General features: G+C 41.6%; 1 long non-coding RNA gene across 5 annotated transcripts in view; it reads right to left on the minus strand.

The window, feature by feature from the left end:
• The window catches only part of LOC139609933 (uncharacterized), a 290241-nt gene that overhangs the window by 97459 nt on the left and 174640 nt on the right, over positions 1–18142 (minus strand). Inside the window, exon 9 of one of the 5 annotated variants that reach the window (XR_011685417.1) lies at positions 585–3661. The exons of the other annotated variants lie outside the window; for them this stretch is intronic. This is a non-coding gene — a long non-coding RNA (uncharacterized lncRNA). Of the gene's footprint in view, positions 1–584; positions 3662–18142 lie in introns of those variants that run through there. 5 annotated transcript variants of the gene reach the window in all.

Raw genomic sequence — 18142 nt, forward strand, 5'->3', positions numbered from 1 at the left:
AGCTCACTTCTGGTCGAGCTAGTAGTAGCTGGCGGAAGGTGTCGTTATGGCTGACTCGCAGGCTACCAAGCTCATGATTCCTGCATTAGCTGAGACAGCGAACACAACCAGGATGTAGCTGAAAGGCTGCGTAACGGAGCTTTTGCATTTAAGCTTCAATCAGCTGATTCCAATACTCAGAATGGTTTTGTTAAAAAGATGCAGGTATTTCATAGCTACTCTAATAAAGAGAAAGGCACTTTTGACCTGCTAGCAGCTCACTAAAATCCTTATTTGATGCCATTTAAATTGATGATCATTATGTTTACGGTTGGGATGGAAAGTGTTACAGATAAGCTTTTCATCTTTACACTCATTCTCTTTGGATTTTAGGGCCTGAAATAAACCTCGGCCACCTGAGTCACCCCTGACCCCCCCTTTTCCCCAGCCACACAAAAATCAGAAATTCAACCAGGGACTTCAAATGAAACTTGGCTGCCGGCTGTACCATGTGCAAGTGTTGCAAATTTCCAGAATTCCCTCACTTTTCTCCCCCACCCCACCCCTGGAAACTAATGGGATCATTCTGATTCGGTTACGGAGATTCAACAGTTAGAGAGCCACCATCTGGGTTTCTGTTAACCTGAGTCAGATGTGAGCCTGTCGCTACTGCAAGGTAGAGCAGCTTGGTTAATGATTCTTAATCTTTTCTTTAATTAAATTGTGCAGCCAACCTGAAAAATCTATCTTAATGCAAATGAGGAACTCCTTTTTTTGGCATTTGCTTACCGTAATGCACTAATAAGGTTAATTTAATAAAAATCTGTTCCAGTTTTTAGAGATAATTGCGTGCTTTCTTGATCTATTTTGTACAGAGCGGGCAAAAATGTTTGTTTGTGGAAATTGCTAAGGGAGGGAGAAGGAGCTCACAGGATGAGCCAGGGAAGACAGACCTGCCGTGGATAATAGTATTTGTGTGAACTGAAAATCTATTTTTCTCCACAGCGGTGTGCCACTTCAATCCATGGTGACAGTTCCTGTCATACAATAAAAAAAGTAAACGTGTGTTCACTGCAAAGGTGTAGGGTCAGGATGGAAGAGAGCAGAAGGAGAGAACAAGTGGGGGTTTCATTTCACCTTCTCAAAGGAAAAACTTTGGATTACAGTGGCAGCCAAATGGCAGCTCTGTTTTTGCAAACACAGTATCACAAAGGTTCGTAAAGCTTGGGCAGGAAATGTGTGACAATTATGTTCCTGTGACAGTTTTCACTGTGGTTCACATGAAAATGTTTGCTGGCAGTTCATCTGAGGAACAATAACAGTTCAGTTGGTGAAAGCTGCAGGTTGGTTCTGGTTGAACCAAAGAAAGAAATCTTCCACTACAGTCGTGGGAGTTGATGGTTGATGTTCCTGTATCTGCTGATCTCAAACGCTGAGATATTGATGTTTAGTTCCTCAGTTAATGAATTAAGACTTAATCCATTACAAAGACTCATTGAGATCAACCTCTTGTTTTTTCAAGACAAACCCTAAATCGCAAGTCACCAATTCAATACAATGAAATATTACAACTGATCATGTTTGACTTTGTATGTATTAAAATGTATTTTAATCATTACATTGATTTTAAAATCAATCAGCGTCACAGTTCGGAGTTACTCGACTCTTATGATGTAAACAGAACCAGTCAACTGCTAAAACATTTTATAACTAGAAAAATGCTTTATTTAATTTCTAAGGGGTCAAGGGGAGAAGCTCTTTCCTGTTCCTCTGACCAAAGCCAACCACAAAACATGCTCAGTAAAACTCATCCAAGCCTGTAAAACAGTACAAAAAACATTCTGTATGTGTATAAGGCAGAAATAACTCAGGTTGGGATATAAACCCAGTGTTATATCGTCCAAGCAATACTCAGTAGTAAAGTAACTAATGTAGCAAAAGAAGGTAAATAAGGTAGTAAAGTGGAACGACTTAGAGTTGCTTTATGACGTATATGAAAGCTTGGGCTAATTTGGCAAAATGCACGTTTTAATGAAATATTCACAGACCTCATGCTTAAGGTACAGAACCTAATCTGAATGTGTTGAATTATTTATATTTACAGCACAACTGATGCTGATACTTCTAGCATGAGGAGCCCCTCCAGCTCTGTGGCTTTAAATTAACACTGCTTACTTGTCCTCCAAATACGCTGGAAATAACCGGCATGTACAAACTTTTAGCAAAATAGCACAGATGAAAGCTTTCATGCAGTGAGGTGGAGCAGGTCTCCAAATGTATCCAAACTCATTTGTAATCAGGTATCAAAACCACCTAAGTATTGTTTTATGGAAAGACAGAGCATGTTCCAATTTTAATTATAATGTCAGTCTCCTGATGCAGAGATTAAAGCCTTGTTGAGGTATGACATGGTTAGAAGATGTGTCTCATGGGAAATTATACATGAATATGGCAGGTCCGGGACACAGCAAAAAGGTAAAGCATCATGTATTCTCGTTTATTTTTAGTAGATTTACGATCCAGGTTCAATTCTTACTTTAATTCTTCTGGCATTGTTCGGCAGAAATAATTTTTTAAGAGAGTCATAAAGTACATAAAATAAAGGAATGGGCTGTAAAACTGTGAAAATATGGAAAGTTTCATTTTTCCACAGGTTCTGAGTAGTTTTACAACCATGCCATGTTATAGAGAAAGAAATTGGGTGTTCAGAACTGCACCACTGGTACACCATCTGCCTTATGGTAGTTTTAATTGGACTTTCAAATAAATGTATTGGTACAGCAGGAATTGACTGGAAAAAAACTGCCTATTTCAGGTAGCAAAAGAGAAACTGGTATTAAAATACAATAATTTATTTTTGTTTGCCGGCATTTTTTTTGTTAAATAGGTTAATGAATAACTAGTTTATTTGCAAAGGGTTGGACCAACTGTGTTGAACTCACACTTTCAAAATTTTGTGACTCTGTGATAAACATGGATACATAGTGTGTGAAGTTCAAGTTTGCAGCAGGCTCAGGGAAAAAAGTCATTAATTAGATTACATTAGCTGCAAAGGCTTAGGGGGGATTAATGTCAAGAAACGTGTGCACTCAAAAGCAAAAGATAGTGTACCTGGGTGTGCTTCAAACCTGATTAGCTCTCGCAGCAATGAGCTACAAGGGGTTTGACAGCTCACGTCTTGTTGTCTACCTGGCAGTTTGCGAGTAATCTCTCCATTGTGCTTGTGGGAGGAAGGTAGATTTAGACATCGGTGTGTATTTCTCAGCTGTCTGCAGAATAACACACGCTTGCTGTCTCTTTTTTTCCCCTTTTTTCATTTCTTTCCTCCTGTCTCGTACATCTGCTCTGTGCACATGAGGCCTGCCCCCTCTGCTGTTGCTGGCAGCAGCTTATCCAGGAGCTGTGTGTATATGTGTGTATGCCACAGTCAAGGTGTGTGTGTGTGTGTGTGACACATTTCCAAAACCAGCTGTAATAGGTGAATCACTGCAGCGTATCCCAGTATCCTCCCTGGTGGCGGCCCGCAACAGCAATGGCGGCAGGAGGCTCGTGTCAAGAGACGCAAAGCTGGAGTAGAGCGTGTCAGAGGCTCCTCGTCATCGTCGGCGTTGTCCGGGGCGACAGCTCTCCGGCGGATGGAAGAAGACATCCGTCAACGTCTCCTTTGCGCCTGATTCCAGTGCTGCTGGGAATAAGGATGGCGCGGTGAGGCACGAGTACATCCTCAAGTCAAATAAAAAAAATCTCCAGTAGAGGTAAAGAAAGGATGGGAGGGGGCTCAGGGCTGGAGGGAATTGCAGATAGAGGAGCAAACCGCTCTTCACTCACTGGAAAGGTAAAAATATTATCATACCACACGTCGTAAAGTGCAATCCACACGATAACTTGACGGCCCCGATGTCAGACAGGCTCACTAACAAGTCTGACAATTGAAAGTCGAGGTGAGCCTTCTGGGAGATGGAGGGGAAAAAGAAAAGGGCCTGTTGGCTAAGTGTGCTCCCTCCCACCTGCAACACACACACGGAAAGACACACACACGCTCGCTCTCCCTCCTCCTCCTCTTCCTTTAACAGTGAATAAAATTGACTCACTTGCGGTGTGGCAAGCAAAGGTGTGGAAGCCGGTAGCATCACCTAAGCGGAGGCGTGCTGATCACACCTTCACTTAATGAGCTCCTTAGAAGGTCTGAAATAGCAGGACCCCCCTCCTCTCATCCTCCCCCAATTCTCCTGTACCTATACCCATCTCCTCACCCCCCTTGGTGGCTTGTCAGGTGAAGCCTCACTTATTTGTGGCTCCGGCTGTCATCCACAGGGAAGGGGTGAAGTGGAGTGAAGGTGGTGGTTGAGTTGACGCAGAAAAGTTTAGATTCTAATGAAAAAGAAGACTAATTTAGAGAAAGCCTGTGGTTACTAGAAGTTCCCCTCCCAATGCAACAAACTCAGATGCTTTGTACACCATAAAATTCAGTCCAACCTCCTTTATAAAATGTTTTGTGGCCAGGGCACCACTGGTGCCTTGCTCCTGAGAGCCTAGGTTGTTGTTAGCACGGTAACCAATGACCACAGCTGTTATTTTTCACGTGAGGACAGTTTGAACTAATTTTAATTAATTTGTTTTTATGAATTCCTTTTGTCACTCGTTTGGTGGTTCTCTGACTTTATTTTTAGTAAATTGTAGTCATGAGTTGTGTTGTTGTAGGTTGAGTAAAAATCTAAGTATCATAAACCAAGGATAAAACACAATAATACCCCAGAAATTGCATAAAAGCATAAGAAGTTATACATTAAAGTGATCTAATGTAAGCTCTTTTCCTCAACAACAGGTAATTTCATGCTATCAGTGCATCGTAAAGCCTTTCAGTGCATAAGGTATGAGCAGCCTTATCACAACTGTGTCCGTATTTCTAAATTAAAGTCAAATGAGGTGAGTCTGCAATCTCGTGAGCAACCTATTATTGTTGAGGATAGAATTAACGAAGGCTACAACCACAAGCATACTGTATACAAACACATACACCAAAATACATTTGGGTATAACACATAATTCACAGTCTGTCAATAATTAATCCAGGAATACCTGCTCCCAACATGTGTAATCTTTTTAGGATTATATTGGGGGAAAAATGCTGTCGCTGCTATGACAGGTGTTCCTGCATTAGCATCTATTAAAAACAGATTATATGGCAGTTGCTCTCATTTTGGCGGCTGACATGGAAGAAAATGTTGTTGTTGGCGGTGGAGCAGTTGCACAACACATATGCGCCCATTGGAGAACTGTGCTGCAAACCGCCTCTGTAATCACGGACAGCTATTATCTAGATGTTTTTTTAAACCTTTATTTATCCAAGGAAGGTTTGCTGAGCTCGCACATCCTTCTGCAGCAGTGTCCTGCTTTGCATTCAGATGATTACACACATTTAGACATGCAAGCTGCCCAGTGCAATGGGCCTTTTTCTGTAGAACACTGAGCCTTGACGGGTGTACAGCAGTTCAGTTGTGGTTATAGTAAAACCCCATCTGATACAATGTCAGTGTATGTAGAGTCTTAATTATCATGTGGTAAATTTCCCAAATTTGCCTTTAGATAACACTTAGAAGGGGCATTGTAATATTGCTTTCAATCAAATGTGGCATAAGAGCATATAAATGAAGATAGAGGGATAGTTTTGTGCTAATATTGGTTCACTGACTTTCAGATCACTGGAGCGTCAGCAATTTTCACTCAAACTTATCACAAACAATGTATGTCTGGAGAATTATCCACAATGGCAATGTACATACATAAATTGACCCAGAAATGCAAAATGCATCTCCACTAACTACATCTGAAGTCTTAAAATGTTTCAGGTGGAAAACATGCTGTCAATCTGCTGGACCTCTACAAATGCACAGCTTTCTTTTGACTTCTTTTTTAAAAAGATGAAATGCCACTTCTCTCTATCACTACCTCCTCTTTCCATCTTTCAAACTTCATTTCCATCTGCTCACAAAAACATCACATTAACTATTGTCAGTGCATAACATCCCAGTTATCAGGATTAATTGCAAACGACTGATGTTTCTAACAAAAGATTTTGTAAACAGCTCAGAATAAGCATTTTTTAGATAAATGCATAAAACATAAGCATGGTTTAAAGTCAAATCATTACGACTCTGAATTTAACTGCCTACAAAAGAGCAGACCACATGAATCCTGATCAGCCCTCTACCCCCCGCCTCTTCCTCCAGCTGCAGTAATGGCTGGCAGGTCACACATGCACACTGGAAAAAAGGAAGTGCTAACGTTCAGTCACAGATGCGAGTCTATATAATGAGGCCCAGTAAGAAGACGCCATAATATCCTTGCTAATAAGGTATAATCGTCTCATTGTAATCAAGTTACGTGCAATTTATGAGGGTTAGGGAATGGGCCTTTTGACTCGACATGCTTTTTTTCTTCCGGATGCTGGTCTGCAGGGCTGAGAGTGCACACTGTTAAACAGTTGAAGGAGGACACATACACCCCACATGTATGTTTGAGTGTATGACTGTATGTGTTGAAGCACTTCAGCAGGACGAGCTGTTAGTTTGAAAAAACACATTTAAAACCCTGAATTGTTTTATGCTCTTAAGTTCTGTTCTGCTGTTAAAGAGTTCAAGAGATTGTTGTCTACAAAGAAAATTTGGGAAATAGGGTGAAACTACAGTACTGGATCAAGGTTGTGCAAGCTCCAACAAAGATATTATCAAAAAAAAAAAAAAAAAAAAGAAAAACTATACAAATCTGCCAAGCTTTGCTAACATTTCTGAATTCTACCAATACTGTAGATAGTTTGTGTATGTTTGGGCTGATATAGTTACACTTGGCCATTTGTGCCTCCTCATATACACTGAGCGCCTGTTATGGAAAAAAAAAAGTTGCCTGTTCCACCTTGTAAGACCTACAGCAAAGTAAACCAGCTCACCTTCTTGCACCAAATGTGTTTTCCATGTATGCAGCTCTCCTCGTACCACAGTAATTGCATTCCTGAGCCAAACACCCACCCATCGGTGATTTGACACCGTCTGTTTGATGCGCCGTGTTGTATGTGTATGCACATAAATGTGTGTTTGTGGGGCCTGGAACATATTACTGTCGGTAAGCCAAACCTGCCTGCGATTGTACTAATAAAGGCTGTGTTCCTTCAACTCAGCCTCGACGGTAGACAGCACCAATTACATAAAACGAATGGAACGCGAAGGGGTCGTCTTCCACAGCCTCACTGACACCCGCTTTGAACTTCCCCTGACTTCAAAAGGTATGAGCTGAGTGATTACTGGGTAACAGACTGGGTAAGAAAAAGAGGGAAAAGAGGAAAAGAGAAAATGTATCCTTCAAATCACCTATATCCAAACATTGACATTTTGATGCCTTTGAAACACGCGCTGTTGCCTGAAAACCTGCAGATACAGGATGACAACAAAGTGAGCCCATTATGAAAGTCGATACAAAGCCTCCATGCTAAATCACCAGATGTTGTATGCTGTGAGGTAAACCTCAGAGCATCACCAACATTCAAATGGACACTTTGTACATGTGTAAATTAGGAGCTACTGTATGTTTCTGCTGCTGGAGGAGCTGTGGATCAGGAGAGTCTAGCACAAAGAGGAAGTTGGCAGTGTGGTGGAGTCTGAGTGGGTGAGCGCCGTGCTGAGACAACTCATCAATCAGCCCTTCGAACACCTTTCCCCCCCACTTCCTGTAAGTGCTCTACGATCCGCAGCGGCCGCCAGGAGTCCGCAGGAAGCCACCGGGTGAGGATTCAGCAAACCTATTTTTTCCTTTTAATTTGAGCAATTGCTGCAAGTATTGATTGAGTGAAAGCACAATGCAGTTACAGGAGAGGTGGAGAGAGGAGTGCCGAGGGGGGAGGGCCCGGGCACCGTTAATGTAGCTCCGACAGGGGAATCAAACGCTCCCTCTTGTTTTAAGCGCTCTTCCACCCTGGCTGCACAAGGCAACAGTGCCGAGCGAGTCGATAGTGCTGATTAAACGGCACATATCGCGGTCATCAATATTACACACACTCTATTTGCGGGACACCAATGTTTAAGTCACACTGCTGGTGAAGTAGATAGAAACAGTGGAAACACAGACATCGTAGTGCAGCTGTGCAGGGGCCTGAAAATAACTGTGATCCCAGCGCAAAGAGAAGGAAGCAACACACCTCTCCTGTTTATTTTTGATCAACAATCGGGTGAAAGAAACTGCAGCATGATCAGAAATGTGATTGCCTGATTTTAAAGTTTTTATTGAGTCCATTATTGACCATACCCCTACCTGTAATGACCTGACTGAGTGTAGATCTTTAAGGTAATGTCAACTAGACTATTACAATATTCTTGTATTTTAATTTATGCGTTAGAGGTTTGATTTGGAGATAAGATGTTTGAGTGTGTTTATCCACAGAATACGGAAGGTGAACTATAAAAACGGGTGTTTATTCTGGCTGTAGGTAAATCACTGCAGAAGACTTTCCCATGGGACAGCTGAAGGGTGGAAATCAGCACCTGCCAGACAGATACAACTACAACTTCTATCATTTGCCACTTATAACTAATGAAAAGGAATTTGTGGAGCAACACAGAACTTGAGAGGATTGTAAATCTGGACATAAAGGACAGTGCTGAGGATTCTGCACTATGCCAAGCTCATCAGATCCATTTTAACGAGGTAAGTGCTCTTTCAGGGGGATTACAAGTTGAAAAATCTCTGACCTGTACTCTACCTGCTACCTCATGCAAACCCTACAATAGTCTGGAGACAACTGCTTCCTCTGCAAAACAAAACAAACACAGCACAGACAGAGGCTTGCTTTCCTTGACCTGGGAAGCACCAGGATTGATGAAGTGCACCAGCTCTGTAGTGGACAAAATCAAGATAACAAGATCACTTTGAATCCAAAGGCCTGTGATCAGATGTTCAGAATATTCACATTTCATCATGAAAAAGTAATGATATGAAACTTTCCTATTATAACCAGTAAGCTGATGGGAAAACATCTGTGTGTGCTCATGTACATGTTTGTTCTTATGCTGGTTTGCATGTCTTCAGGCGGGGTGGAGTCCCTCTCATCAAATCAGACACATGAACCAAACCCGGATCGTGTCACAAACCTGAACCGACAATACACACCAAGTGCAGTAGCAGGGAAAGTAGATTTCAATCTGAGCACTTACAGCTCAATAGACATACTTCAAGTATCAGATTAATTCATGACTGAGTGTCCGTGACATGTAACAGCAAAAGATGAATCTGCAGTTGCACAAGGCACTGCTACACTTCAGCAAGTATAAACACAAACCTAGCCCCCAACACACACACACCCACACATACATATGAGTGTTGGACAGTCGATAGCACTACTGCATGATAATCGATTGCCATTTGTAACAGCAGGATAGGCAGAGGGGTCCGATCAGTGCAAATTATTGTCACCGCATGCTGTCGTGCTGTGCAGTCAGCCGGCCGGCATAGCGGAGCAAGATAAATGACAAAGGAGTCGTGGGAGCAAGATAGCAGTTAGTCATACCTGGTAGTGCAGGGGACTCGACAGGGGGGCGCACATCAATACGACAGGGGAGGGCGAAGGGGTGGGAGGGAAGAGGAGGGAGGAGGGAGGATAAGGGGAAGAACCCAGGACAAATTAAAATACAGTAAACGACAGATTTCATGACATTCAGAGCAAGTCATGCTTTGCTTTTGTGCTTTTTCTCTTCTTTCTCTGTGTGAGTGAAGGTTATGTGTGTCCAAGATACACAAACACACACTTCAGAGAATTTACATTTTCTTTCAAACGCACTTCATCTTGCTGTTTTGGTCTCCTGCCACACCAAGCAAACAGGAAAACATCTACATGTGGATCTTTTTGCATATTTTACTCATACTCTTACTTTAGATTACTAGTTTATACTACCTCGAAAAGATACCCACACTTTACTTCCACTTTAAATTCATCCTATAAGTCAAATTCATTATATGCATACACGTACTTTACTAATAAAATACATTCTTGATTCCTTCCAGATGCTGTACTTGTCTCTGCTATATATTATTTATGTATTTTACATGCATTTTCTTCAACAGGAAACACATTTGTAACACCTGTTGTTGGCTTTGACATATACACTCATTAACTTCCCGTACTGATGGATTTATGAATCTCAGTCGACTCCAGTGTTGCACTTACTGCAGGTTCCCCTCCTCTGCTAAATGTCTGGACTGTAAATCCTGAATGCCACAGATGTATTTGTGTTACGGTAGAGCTGCATTTGGTCCAATACCTCAAAAGGAAAAAAAAACACAACAAAAAATCAAAATAAAGTGCAACAATTGCTGTGCAGTCCAGTGATGAAGACACCTCTCAAGAAGTCAGCAGTGCTGCATCAAGCAGCCCCATTGATTTCAAAACGGGGAAATGGAAGGCTCTCATTGATTGGAGATGCTCAGGGTCTTATTAAACAACTGTGACTGTCCCTAAAGCAAACGTTGGGGACAACTTACCTAACATCTGACTAGACTCCATTGATTTTTTTCTTCCTAGGTTGTGTTTGCATGTCCCCCGCACTGCTCACTGATGCCTTGGCAGCATCGGAGCTGAGCAGCGGCGACGCAGCAGCTGTAATTTGCGATAGCCGAGCGGACGTTCTTCAGGGTCAATACTGTATCTTGTGTGGAAGCTGGCTAATAGGAATAAACATTTCACCTTTGTCTAAACAATCGAGTCATGTGAATTCCCCACAGCGCCGCAGGGTCAATGGGTGATGCAGTAACGGGGCTCCTGTTTTAAATGGCTCTCATACAGAAAAGCCCATTACAAATCAATGGGGAGTCATTATAACGGGGGAGGTGGTGTCAAGCGAGGTAACTCAGGTGCAACTTTAATTGTCGAAGTTGAAATAGTCCAAAAAAAGAGCCACAGAAATCTATGAAATGTGTGTATTTGTAGCTTTGCTCCGTGGTGTGGACGCTACAGTGGGAGGAAATGGAAAAGTGCAGTAATGGCAGAGAGAGCTGGTGCCTCCTGCCAGGTATTCATGTTTGATGTGGTTTCAACACTGAGGAAACCGAGGTTTTGTTTCACTTTACATTTTACAAATTGAGCTCATGTTCACATTCAGAGCAATTTATACCTTCAGGCTGCAGCACACCAACTTCAAAAGAGTACAACTGTGTCACAGGAAAGAGGATTTTCAGGTACAGGAACTGCAGATCCTTTCTTGTCATTCTCAAGAGCACTTTAGTGCTGTAGAACTTCTTCATCACAAAGATTACAGCAAACAGAAGTTCAGTGGACAGGGATCAATATCAATATTGATTTCTCCAGTACCTGTGCTTGGCAACTACAGTGTGGTTAAGGTTGAGGAAATATTGTGGCTCTGGCAAACTAAAAATGCTTAAAAATGTGGTCGAGATCTTGTCCCACCCAACCATCAGCATCTCTCTGCTTCTGCTGAGGTATACTGTGTCTGAGTGGTTTATTACACAAACTCCAAACATGGCAAGTGTAAATTAGCTGCATATGACTCTGACTCGTAGGACGCAGGGTTGAAAGGGTGACATGTCTCCCTGACACCTGATAAAATTACACCTATGCCTGCTTGACTCTATGGATATATTGCTCAAGAACATGTTGTTTGTAATTTTTACGAGTGAGGAGATCAGTTTATATTTCCCTTAACAGTACAAAGTTCCTTCGGTCAGGACTTAAACAAGCAATTTTAAGGTCCTTTAGGACACTTAAAGGAAAGTCCAGATCGAAGCATATAATTAGAACCATTCCTATCTGTGTGCAGACCTCCCAATTTCTACATTTTCTTTGATTATCCCAAACACAGAGGCACCGCAGAACTTTTCTCTGAGTGTGAGTGATGCAGAGAAAGTGGGCTGGAAACGAAAAGGAGCAAGCTCTACTGAGGGAGCACATTTCATCCGAGGGCCAAAGAGTCAGCGAAGAGTGAAATGACTGTTTGACTCTATTCCATCCTTCCCTCTTAAGTCACACAAAGCACAACGACTCCCAGCCAACTGTGAGGTATTGTATAATCGCCATGTAGCTCTTAAGAGGCCAGGGAAGGAAATCGTTGTGGAAGGAAGTGCAGAGAGTTAGTGTACGTTCAGGGGCACAGTGGGAGTCAAATTGAGTAGGGGTGGACTGTAGAGCTGTTGGTTAACCAGCACTGTGGCCCGAGTAGAAAAACTCAAGTCTCATGTCCTTTAGAAGCACTGTTAACAAGCTGGTTTAAATGAGCAGCAAAACACAGAGGGAGAGTATGAAGGTTATCATGAAGGTGGACACTGAGACTAAACAATAATTACTGAACTTATTTTAATAAATCAGTTGAAAATGTTATTTTTAATACTGATTTGGATTTTAACAGGATTTGTACATAAAACACGCCGGTATTATTCAAGCTAATAAATTCATAAACACTGGTGGACAGTCAGGATTTTTGCCGAAACACAGCAGGAAAATTGTTGAATCTCGATGAGTTGTGTGCTGTTTATTCATAATTTGAATTCCACAGTCAAGATGGTCTGTAAAGTTTATAACACATGATGTCAGGAAAGTTCATTGTCTAGCTTACTGATGATCTCCAATGACATTTAAGAGCTTTCTAGATGGCAGTTTCTACACACTCTACGAGCTGGAGAGCTTGTAACACTTTAGCTTTTCCCACCTGCATCAAACAGGCAGAGAGGCGATTTCCATCTGTGCTTTCTCCTCATGAACTCGGGACTCATCCATCCTCAGCAGAAAAGGTCACGCAAATGTTTTACAACCTGCACAATTAAAGTTCAGCTCCGTGTCTGCTCCACCACCTGTATCAAACCCGTTATTAGCCCTGACACTAATGGTGTCAGATCATTTTGTGGCGGAGATGACTCTATCCATAGATGAAATGCTGATTTTAAATAACCCGTCTGGTCAAACGTACCCTCGGGGGGCGATCAAAGGTCAGACCAAAGGCTGTGTTTGATGTCCAACCCGTGGTCTGTTAAGCTCTCGTGGCCACAAGTGATTCACAAAATGGGGGCGACTCAAAGGGCAAAGTGAGCGACATGAATACGTTTTATGAGAGACAAATACATTTTAATCTCTGTTTTCACAAGAGCAAATGGAGACGACAACGCATTGTCAATTAGCAGATGAAAATTCATCAGTGGGGGCTGCTGAGCAGGACAGCGGTCATGTTGCCGTTGCTCTTCGATGGGTAGTGACCAGAAAGTGCATGATTGCTGCCATAGCAACAGCAATCTTAGTGGACTGTATGAGTGGATAAAGGCAAAGTGCTGGAGGCAAGAAAGGAGGAACTGTCCACTACAGCTCATTATGCTCTGCTAATTTCCTGTTTAATGAAATGTACAATTCATGAATCATAATAATCCAAACATTAACATATACAGTAAAGTGTGAATTCAGCACACCAAAAACATTTCAAACAGATGAGCTTCCATGTCCCCATAAGTTTACATTTCTGAAGTTTCCATACTTTTAGTTAACAAACAGATGCACTGAAGGTTCATGTCTAACATGTCATACATCTGTTTTTAAATAATTACTTTTATCAGGATAGAAAATATTTAAGTGTGACTGATCTCACAACAGAAAATGAGTGAATTCTAGTCAACTACACTGTATAAAATAGCTTTTTTTCACACTATGACTCTGCCACAGAGTCTAAGTTTAAGTCTGAATTAGATGTTACATGTACTAGTAAATTTGTATTTCAGGACCACATTGTTACCACATGCAACTTGTAGTGCAACAAACATATTACAGTGTACTTAGAAACTTCTGGAACACTTGCTGTTCCAGGCTACAGTCTTTTTTAATGATTTACTGCACCACTTCAACTCACTACACTTAGGGAAAACAACATTCTTCAGAAAGCTCACTCCCCATGATGACGTGGTCTATAAAGTTTCACTGGAAACCACATAAGGAGTTTCCCTCCTAATTCCAGTTTGTGGGTAACTGAAAGGCCACATCATCATCAAATCTTTCCTAAGTATTTTGGCCAAGATTGAATCTATGTTTTGAAAATTACAAAAATGTGGCTCCAAATGAAGTAAAGGCAGGAACTAAATGACAAAATGATCCCATCCATCTATTTAGAAAAAATTACAGGAAGATAAATCTTTAAAATTTGAGACAGACAGTGCATTCCTTTTTTAATTCAAAGTGTAGAGAGCAAGTAAAAGGATAAAACCATAGTTTTATCACTCATGTGAGGCAGTAACTTTAAAGAGGTCTGTTCTCCCAACATTCCTCACATACAAGCAGATTTAGTAACTCCACTGCATCTCCAGTGCAGCACCTGTGCCGAATTCGGGGCAGATGACACCATATTGGATTGATACACTTGACTTGTTTCGATGCGGCGAAGGTACTTTGAGGACAAACAGTTAAACACACTGATTCATCTCCAGCCGAGCGCGCTGGCACACACAGCTGTGCCGTCCGGCGAGCTTATGGCGTCATCATCATACTTCAATTATGACAAGAAACATCAGAAAATGTAAATTGAAAACACGCCTGAGGATGGGAACCAGGAGGTCGGTTGGATTTACTAATTCTAACGTAAATATATTTTGATTCAGCAACTGTTAAAGCTCTAGGAAGATAGTGTGGACCTATCTACAGTTGTTGTTAATTAATTAATAATAAGTTTTCCAAAAATACATTTGTTTCATCAACCTGTCCTCTGTATGGGATTAGTAAATTGTTGTATTGAGTTGTTCAATATCATTCCTATCATTGTTTGCGTGGGACTAATATTAATAACTGCAAAAGTTGTATGTCCTTAACCCTGTTTTGATGTACTGATGATCTGTCAGGAAAGAATTCCAACACAAATTATCGACCATTTCACTAAGCCAAGGGTCACCTTCAAGTATCCAGTCTCATGTGGATAAGCATCTCTGAAAAAAAATTTCTGAAAGGATTTGTTTGTTTTATACAGTTGTTCTTTCTGTTCTGGGTAAAGAATTATTGCTGCTGCAGTGGATATTATTACATTTTGGGCACAAATTCAAGATGTATTCCTTGGCATGGGAGAGCCTGAGAGACAGGCAGCGGAGGAAAGGAGTCAGACACAGACGGGACTGTCATTCAGTGCCGTTCCAGTCTGACTCGGTCCAAACCATGATTCCGGGTGCCCAACAGCACCCTCTGCATCACCTCACCATGTTTGGGCGTCATGCCCCAGAGGTAAGGTGAACAGGAAGATTAGGACTCCAAATACAGCACGGCAAGGCTTCATAAATCAAGCGCTCCCGCAGATTCTCATTCACGTATCGCTCCGTCTGGCTGCTTGCTACAAGCTGTAATTACACACTGGCTAGCTGTTGTATGGAGCTGAGGAATGAGCTACAACATAACGCACAATAAAGCCTGTCATATAAAAAATGGTGTAAAATAACTGAATCAACACTGCATTTTATGGTCTTGTAGTAAAATGACACTCAAATGTACAAAGAGACGGAGTAAAAACACTGTTGTAAATGAGTGGATGGTAGAGACAGGGTTTCCCCCAAATCCTTGGATGTTTTTTTCTCCATGTTCTCTGAAAGAATGTGGTGTCCTCTGTGCTCTCTTCCTGCACCAGCCCGTCATTACAACTGCTGATAATTATTTACTGAATGCAACAGAGAGGAAAATAAAGCTGAATACTGTACCAGAAAATTCACACTGTGGCTCATCAAGCTGGATACAGTAAGGCAGCATATGAAAGTAGAACATTTTTAATTGTGCAAACCATTCCTTTCTACTTCTTCATGCTAATTCTGCAGCGTTCATTATGTTGAGTGTTAAGCTGAAAACAGACCCTACAATTACAGAAACCTACAAAGACTAGACACCACACACACCAACATTTGTTTAGTCTTGATAGTAGGAAAGAAGCACATTTTTACCGTGCAAATAAAAAGGACATCACAGTGGACGGCAGGTAAACAATATTTAGAAACACGCCGTAACATCAGAAATCCTGATGAAACATAACTTCACATTTCAGAAGACAAATGATTACAATCTGGAAACACAACACAGTGCATGACTTTATCTCCCAACTATCTGCACCAACACACGATACATCCTCAACACAATTTGTGAACTAACACTTATCCTAACACTTCAGCATTCCCATTGTTGACTCCATGAAGATTTCACTATTATCTCAACTTTGCAAAACATTGTGACATTTTGTAGAAAAACAAATAAGGATCTTACAAAGACCATCATCATGTACAGCTATTTTTCTCTATGTATTACTCTTGTTGCTGTATCCTGCAATGTAAATACAAGAGGGATGCCCACAAGAAGCAGGGCACAGAGCTGAAAGCAGTGAGGCTGTGGAGGTCTGACCTGAGCTGTTTAGCCTACGAGCTGCAAGCGGCAGGAAGCAGGGTTAAAGTCAGATCTCAACAGGGGCTTCTGGGGAAATAGCACACTTAAACCTGACTGGGCACTTCCTGCTTTAGAAACAACAGAGGCCACACATGGTAATGCTGAAAGTCCTCTGGTGACACAGCTCTTAATGGACCAGGGGAAAGCCTGAGGAGAGCTGGGTCAGGGGATCAATCGGTATCGTGGGAAGCTTTTAAAGACTCAACTCTTATTTGAGGTTTAAAAATAGAGCCGGTCTCGCTTCTCCCATAGCAGGGAGCGCTCTGTAGGATGCATCTGGACTGATGCAGTGGGCAGCATCAGTCCCATAGCTCAAAAGAAATTTCCACTCGCTGATGTTCTCTTACCATATCGTCAAACTGCGGTGTTCAGTGTGCTCCTGGTGGGATTTCATAAAAGCTCTGTAACTCACTTTTGTGATGAACTTTACTGGTGCATCAACCTACCTCATCTGCTTCTACTTCACTGTACTTTACTAGATTTCAAGGGGAGTAAACTCTTTTTCTTTCAGCTGTGGGTTTTTATTTGTAGGTGGAGAGAGTAAGAGTGATAGTAGACATATTATCCAGTCTACACTGAAAATCTCTTGTCACCAGACTAGCAGAAAAAAAGACATTAAGCAACCAAATGAGTCCATATTTAAAATATCTGGTGTCTATTTTCCTCTGACATTAAAGGTCAATTAATTGCAGCTTTGCATGAAAAAAGTTTCAAAGTCAAAGTCTAGCTAAAGAAAAAACAAAAGATAAATAAAATCATTAAAAAAAATCATAAATAAGAATCTCCAGGAACAAGTAGCGCAATAACACGGGTGTTTTACAATAACTTGTTCTGAGAGGTCTGTGAAAAGAGAAGCACATAAATTAGAGGCACTTTGCTTCCCCTTCTACGGTCGGACAGCTCCGTTTGAAAGATCTCTTGACAAGGAGGAGAAACTCGGTTGTCAGATTGAACATCCCTTCCCAGAGCCCCTCCTTTCCTTTAAATACACAATGGGAATGTCAGAGTCTATGAAGCAGCGAGCCGGTACCTGAATGAATAAATTGCAGAGTGCATGTGGAATTCGTTCTCCTTGCCCATGTGTGAACGGTGGCTGAGGGCTTCATGGGTATAATAAGGGAAAAGTTGCACTGGCTGAAAACAATGTAACGTTAGAGGCTGATGCGCGACATAACAGCTGCTACACATGAAGACAAAACATTTCCTGAAGGTTTGAAGATGTAATTCAAACAGAGTATCACTTTATCACAGCAAACTGACATTCCTGCCTCAGTGCTGACTGCTATTATGAAGCAACATGCATCTTATCCTTTCAGGGACACTATTGGGTAACTGCAGTGAAATCCAGATAATACAGCAATAGATACGTTAATTTGCAAACATGTCCTTGAATGCACAGATCAAACTTCATCTCTCTGAAAGAAAGCATTGTCTCTTTCTGGCTTCTTACATGTAAAACACTGTAAACTTGATTAAATTTTGGACCACATTCATGCACAACCTCCCTTACCCTTTGCCAGAGTTTAGTTTTTCTTCCTTCTGTATCCACTTAGGCATGATTATGATTGTCAAGAGTGTTTTGCCACCAGTAGTTCTGAGAAGCATTGTGGCTCTTTCTCTGTTTGACAAAGGTACACTTGTTCGGCTGCCTGCTCCAGCCCACCACCCTCCTCTTGTCTATTATGTTTCATAGCTTGGAAGCACGCTCCCTCAACAAAGCGGGGGTAAATG

This window comes from Trachinotus anak, unplaced genomic scaffold, assembly GCF_046630095.1.
Source record: "Trachinotus anak isolate AG129_WGS33_773 ecotype Australia unplaced genomic scaffold, CSIRO_AGI_Tana_v1 ptg000026l, whole genome shotgun sequence".
Lineage (NCBI taxonomy): Eukaryota > Metazoa > Chordata > Actinopteri > Carangiformes > Carangidae > Trachinotus > Trachinotus anak.